The sequence below is a fragment of the Tachysurus fulvidraco genome, chromosome 15 (assembly GCF_022655615.1).
Source record: "Tachysurus fulvidraco isolate hzauxx_2018 chromosome 15, HZAU_PFXX_2.0, whole genome shotgun sequence".
Taxonomy (NCBI): Eukaryota; Metazoa; Chordata; class Actinopteri; order Siluriformes; family Bagridae; genus Tachysurus; species Tachysurus fulvidraco.
The window spans coordinates 22,436,251-22,443,429 of NC_062532.1; positions in this window are offsets into that span (position 1 = coordinate 22,436,251).

Sequence of the window (7,179 nt, forward strand, 5' to 3'; positions counted from 1 at the left end):
CCTAGATGAGTTCCTTGATGAGTTCCTAGATGAGTTCCTAGATGAGTTCCTAGATGAGTTCCTAGATGAGTTCCTTGATGAGTTCCTTGATGAGTTCCTGGTCCTTGATCTCCTCTGTAGTAAGTAAGGTACGGTTTCTGGCACTTTTTTAAACAGTTTGGTTATGTGGAAATTCCTCTCGCACCTGACTGTACTCTAATCACATCGCGTATCCTATTTCATCCCTCACATCCTGAACAAATACCACCAACCCCCCCCCCCACACACACACACACACTCCGACACACTTCCTCTGAGCTTTCACCACATCGTTCCCTTCTCATCTGCTCCTCATTTCAGCCTCAGACTGAAATCCTGCCCAAATGAATAGTGTTGTGTAAAAGTGTGTGTGTGTGTGTGTGTGTGTGTGTGTGTGTGTGTGTGTGTGTGTGTGTGTGTGTGTGTGTGTGTGTGTGTGTGTGTGTAAAAGTGTGTGTAAAAGTGTCCTTACCCTACAGGAGTCCTTTCCCACATGAGTGTGGAAACTTCCGTTAAAATGTCTTTCATCAGTGTTTTAACCAAACGTTACAGACCTTCACCCCCGCTGGAGTCCCGGTCTCTGATTGGTCAGAAGGTGTTGATTAGTTTTCTCTAACAGCAGCGACGATCATAGTGCGGCTGCACGTGACACAGCTTTATATTAACACACTCATTAACATCGTAATACATTATTCTTATCATAGCAGCGGCTCAAGAAAAGAAAATTGTTTATTAAAAGGTGAAGCGTTTGGTTTGTCATTTTTTTGTAATTGCAAATTTAAAAGTGTAAGAAAGTGAAAGTGACGTACGGATAAGTACAGTGACCCACTCAGAACTCTCTGCATTTAACCCATCCAAAGTGCACACACACACACACACACACACACACACACACACACACACACACACACACACACACAGTGAACACACACCGTGAACACACACAGCAGTGAAAACACACACAGCAGTGAACACACACACACCGTGAACACACACACACTGTGAACACAGACACAGCAGTGAACACACACACACCGTGAACACACACACAGCAGTGAACACACACACACACACACACACACAGCAGTGAACACACACACAGCAGTGAACACACACACACAGCAGTGAACACACACAGCAGTGAACACACACACACACACAAACACAGCAGTGAACACACACACACACACCATGAACACACACACAGCAGTGAACACACACAGCAGTGAACACACACACAGCAGTGAACACACACACACACCGTGAAAACACACACACACACACAGCAGTGAACACACACACACACCGTGAACACAGACACAGACACAGCAATGAACACACACACAGCAGTGAACACACACACAGCAGTGAACACACACACACAGCAGTTAACACACACACACAGCAGTGAACACACACACACACAGAAGTGAACACACACACACACACACACACAGCAGTGAACACACACACACAGCAGTGAACACACACACAGCAGTGAACACACACACACAGCAGTGAACACACACACACAGCAGTGAACACACACACACACACCGTGGGCAGCTATTTATGCTGCGACGCCCGGGGAGCAGTTGGGGGGGGGGGCGTTCGACGCCTTGCTCGAGGGCACCTCAGTCGTGGTTTTGCCGGCCCAAGACTCGACCCCACAACCTTAGGGTTAGGAGTCAGACTCTCTCACCATTAGGCCACGACTCCCCCCAGTATACAAACTAAGCTGTTATAGTTTAAAAAGTTAATAAACTCTACGCAGAAAAGAAAATGATTCGTTTCATTTGACTCTTCGTCTGATTCGGAATCAGAATCAAATAAAACCGAACACAAAGAACAGTTTAAACACCTCAAAGCAGCCTCATACAGCAATGTCGGGAGATAATAAGCATTACAACAGCAGCCTGATTAACCTGATAATAAGCTCTTTATGTTGTAAAGAGTTACAGAGAAACAGGGAGAGAACGCAGACAGCTGTTTCGACACGCTAAATGTTAGAAGAAATAATGACATCCTGTATGTGATGGAGCTTTGTTTGTTTTGGTTTGTTTCGGTTGCTTAGGTTTTGCTCAGGTTTTTTTTTTACACTGCACTTCCTTTTCTTTCATCTTAGAATCTTGGTGCCAAAAAAAAAAAAAAGAACATTTTGCTCAATAACTCGGTCAATTACAGATACCTAAAGTTCAGATCCCGGTGTTAAGTAGCGTCGAGCGCGCGGTTGTCGTTCCTGTGGCTAATTTTATAGCTCTTTGAAATACAATTTATTCCCTGTGAGATCTCGGATATCAGAACGCTGACATGTTCATGGTCTTAAAGCGGAGCGAGCACACGGTACGAGTAAAGGCAGACAGCTTCCAGCTGTTTGTGAGTCAGGAACCTCCATCTTTCCCAGACACTGTTTTGATTAGAGAAGGATAAACTGATGCTCAGAGCAAACAGCTGCCACTGCAGCAGAAAAGCAGGTCAACGCTGCAGAAAACACAACACTGAACATGACAAAAAAAAATCATCCTCTTCTTAAACATTTTCAGCAGATCATCTTCAGGTTTTATTCATCCTTCTTTCAGGACTCGAGACAAGAATGTGTAATATACTGTATATTGTAAGTTAACTGCTCGCAGTTCTGTGTACATTTTGTACATCTAGAATAAAAATATATTATGAGCTCAAATCGGGGCGCACGGTGGCTTAGCGGTTAGCACGTTCCCCTCACACCTCCAGGGTTGGGGGTTCGATTCCCGCCTCCGCCTTGTGTGTGTGGAGTTTGCATGTTCTCCCCGTGCCTCGCGGGTTTCCTCCGGGTACTCCAGTTTCCTCCCCCGGTCCAAAGACATGCATGGTAGGTTGATTGGTATCTCTGGAAAATTGTCCGTAGTGTGTGAGTGTGTGAGTGAATGAGAGTGTGTGTGTGTGCCCTGTGATGGGTTGGCACTCCGTCCAGGGTGTATCCTGCCTCGATGCCCGATGACACCTGGCTCCCCGAGAAGTTCGGATAAGCGGTAGAAGATGAATGAAATGAATGAATGAGCTCAAATCTTCTCTAGATGTTGGATTGTGGTTGTGGGGATTAGTTTTTATTCAGCATCAGTGAGATCAGACTCTGATGTTCAGGATGTTGAGGAGACTCCGGTTCCAGTTCATCCCAAAGGCGTTCGGTGGGGTTGAGTCAGAGTCAGGGCTCTGCACAGGACACTCGAGATCTTCACTCCAACCTTCACTTCCACACCATGTCTTCATGGATCTGCTTTGTGGACCAAATGTCAGCTTAATGTAACCAAACAAGCTTGTAAGTTAGATTGAGTCTTCACAGGTCTAAAAGGTAGATGGTCATAGACAAACCCCTTCATACCTTCACCACCAGACACTACCAATCATCCAAAAACCCTGACTGCTTCTTCAACCCGCTGCATCAATGTTCTGACCCAAATGAAGGGGCAAGGCTTGCACTGCCACCTAAAGATACCCCATTTCATGGAAAAGTCCACTCGGTGGCTATATTTAAGACTAAGCATTTATTTTTTAAATGTCTTTAAGATTCTGGGAGAGATCCTTAAACCAGTCGCAGATCAACTGGATGACAGATTTATGGTTTATGATCCCATATTCTACTGTGACCCAGGAGAGGATGAGGTCCATTTTGAGTCTGGTTCCTCATAGGGATTCTTCAGGGAGTTTTTTTTTCTCACCACTGGATTGTTCTTTAGGGATCTAAATCTAAAGCTGCTTTGTGGCTTGTCAATAAGTTTGTCTATACAATATAAAAATCTGAGAAACATGTTGCTATGGTTACAGGGTATGTATGTTTAACATGTAAGTTAAATGACTTAAATATAAAGACTCTTTTAACTCAAGGGGTAGAATGTGCATAATTATGCCACCGTGGCAGACATTCCACGCCTATCCCATTCCACGCTATCCCATTCCATGCCCATCCCATTCCATGCCCATCCCATTCCACGCCCATCCCATTCCACGCTATCCCATTCCACGCCCATCCCATTCCATGCCCATCCCATTCCACGCTATCCCATTCCACGCCCATCCCATTCCACGCTCATCCCATTCCACTCCCATCCCATTCCACTCCCATCCCATTCCACTCCCATCCCATTCCACGCCCATCCCATTCAACGCCCATCCCATGTCCTTCTTATTCCTCAATCCTCAATCCTAATCCTTGATTGTTTTAATTCATGCTAATCTTAATCTATGACAGTTTTTTCTATACATAATATGTGCATGGAATCCTAATCCCATCCTAATCCATGCCCGTGTTATTCATTCGATTTTTTTTATTCCACGCCCATCTTATTCCATGCCCATCTTATTCCATACTCATCCTAATCCCATCCATTTATGTCACAGGAATCATATTCCACGCCCATTTTATTCCATACCCATCCTAATTCATGCATCTCTTATTCCATGCCCATCTGAATCCAGTGGTTTTATTCCATGCCCATTTTCTTTCATGCTCACTTACCTCAACACACAATAAACATGACTTAAGACCAGGTGTGATATTAAAGTTTTCCTTGGCCTCTAGATTGCACCTTAGGTGGCTTCCTGTGTCAGTGATGGTTCCTGAACACACTCAGAAAGCAAAGATTATTACAGCAGAATAGAGAGATCTAATTAATTCAGATTCATTACAAACATCTGCATGGCGAAGATCAGCAAAAACACACACACGAGGCTCGAGCACTGTGCTGTCACACAAACAAGCGTACGATCATATTCACAAACACAGATGTCTAAACCGTGATACTGTAAATCACATGCACATACCATGGAGCACTGCAGCAGCAGCTGTAGGAGACATTTGTGGTTGATCTTGTCTCATACTGAGAACTCGAGCAATCCTGCTCTACTCTTATCTCAGGTCTGTCACTTTTGCCCCTTTTCCACCGAGGCAGTTTGAGTGCAGGTTCGGAGCTAGAACTTAGAACCAGTTCTTTCTGTTTCGACCGCCAAAGCACCGGCTCTGAACCAGGAAAAGTGGTTCTTAAGTAGCACCACAACGTTGCTGGTCTAGACTTAAGAACCGCTTGCGTCAGGAGCTGGGGGCGGGGCTACTGTTAACGCGTTTGATAATGTACCTTAAGTATACTAATGTTTAATACACTTTTACTTTACCGCGATATGATACATTATCAGCACACATGATAGTAGGTAGCTAAAGGCTAAATTTTTTTCTGTGTTAATGATAAAAGAACGTTATGTACTTTATCGATCACAACCTCCGTTTATACAGATTACACGGAGCTGCACGTACACGTTTTATTCGCCGCGTTTGGATGCCAATGTAGGTTCGCAAAGCCATGAGCATTAACAGTAAAGCAACATCCGCCATTGTTGTTGTGTTTGTGTTTGCCGCCTCTGCGCTAACGTCGCTGGGACACGTGACACGTATACAGTGACGTCACACTCGGCTCTGTGACGGCTCTCTAGCAGGTGGAAAGGCAAACCGGTTCTTAGAAGGTTCGCCAGTGGAACCAACTTTGAATCAGCACCAGCGCTAGCTCTGAACCAGCACACGGTTCTTTTTGGTGGAAAAGAGGCATACGATGCCACTTGGACTCTAAGGGCCTTTTTACACCCGGACACTTTATGTGTTGTCTCTGATTCGATAGCTTTCTGATCTCTTAAAACTGTCCCGTTTACATCAGGCCACGTAAACGCGTCTCGGTGAATCGGATATCGATCCGATCTTTCTACTCCCGCCCAAAATGCTAATATATTTGACCTCATTTCTGGGGTAACTGAAATGAAACACACTTTGGTGTACGTGGTTTTCAGAACGCGATCGAAAAGAAGACGTAAAAATTGGTTACGACGTTTATGTTACAAAAAACAGCGTTTACTGTTTGCTGTGTTTTTGCTGGCGGCAGCAGCGCGTTTTAAGCCCCGACGAGACGCCTGGGTGAAAGATCACCTGCGAGTGATGTAGTTCCGTTTGGGAGGAGTATAACGCTGACGTATGTGGCTCGAACAACCACAATCATTTACACCTGTCCAGTTTCATCTGAAACGCGTCCCAGACCAACTCCTGAAGGGGTTTGTACCATCGGGTTTATATCCGTCTCCAAAACGTTTCGGAGGGCATTTAGACCTGGTCTTTTTACCATGGGGTAGATATCGGATCACAGAAAACACAGGAAGTGACCAGGTGTAAAAAGGCCCTTAGATGAGACAAAACGATGTATTGGAGTAGTGAAGTGTTTTTTTCCCCCTTATACTGTTAATTCTTAAATTCCTCACATTTGAAATTAAAGATTACAAAAGAACCAGACGGCTTAATTTTCTACATATATGTAACTTCATTTAATGTCGTGGAAGATCTAGCAAACAAGTTATCACTTACATTATAGAAAATAAAACAGAACTTTCATTAACTTCCTCCTGAAGGGCAATCAAAAAGATAAAGATTAAGGAAGCCAAAGGTTTAAAATGTTTTTAAAAGATTGAGGTTAAAAGACTCAGCTAGCATTTAGCTTCCTTGGTGTTCATGTTCATGCTAAAATGCTACCGCTTGATAAATTTAGAGTGAGGAGCCTTTAAACTCTGTTTAAACTCTAAATATAAATCCCTTCAGAAAAAACCCCAAACATCAGCCATCTGTAAACACACTACACTTTTGTCTACGATAGTTTCTCAAAAGAAAACGATGGGTGAGTTTCATCCGAGCAAATGTGTGTACAAATATCTCCTACGGCTGGTGAAAGAATTTTCAAGTGGAAATGTACAAGTAACAGCATGTGATATCAGATCATGAAACCAACTAGCATTCTGCTTTGCACAAAAAGAAATACGGAGAGAAAATTCATTGAAGGCATCGGAGGATCAAATCTCTTTTCATGTTATTCGTATCCATTATTACTCGCATGCACTCGCATCTGCCAGTGTTCACAGCCTTAAGGAATAACTGAGGTATCTAATCCCTCCACACAGAGAAGAAATTATCTCCAGCTCTCTTTAAGCAGAAGCCAACAGGAATTTCACTCATAACCCTGGAGTGTGGATACACACGGCAGATGACAAGCAGGCACATGAGAACACGGTAGAACCGAAGATCGACAGATTATATAAGGTCTCGGTTCGGTCAGTGACTACAGCAGGAATAAAAAAAAATTAATTACAAGCCTCTTC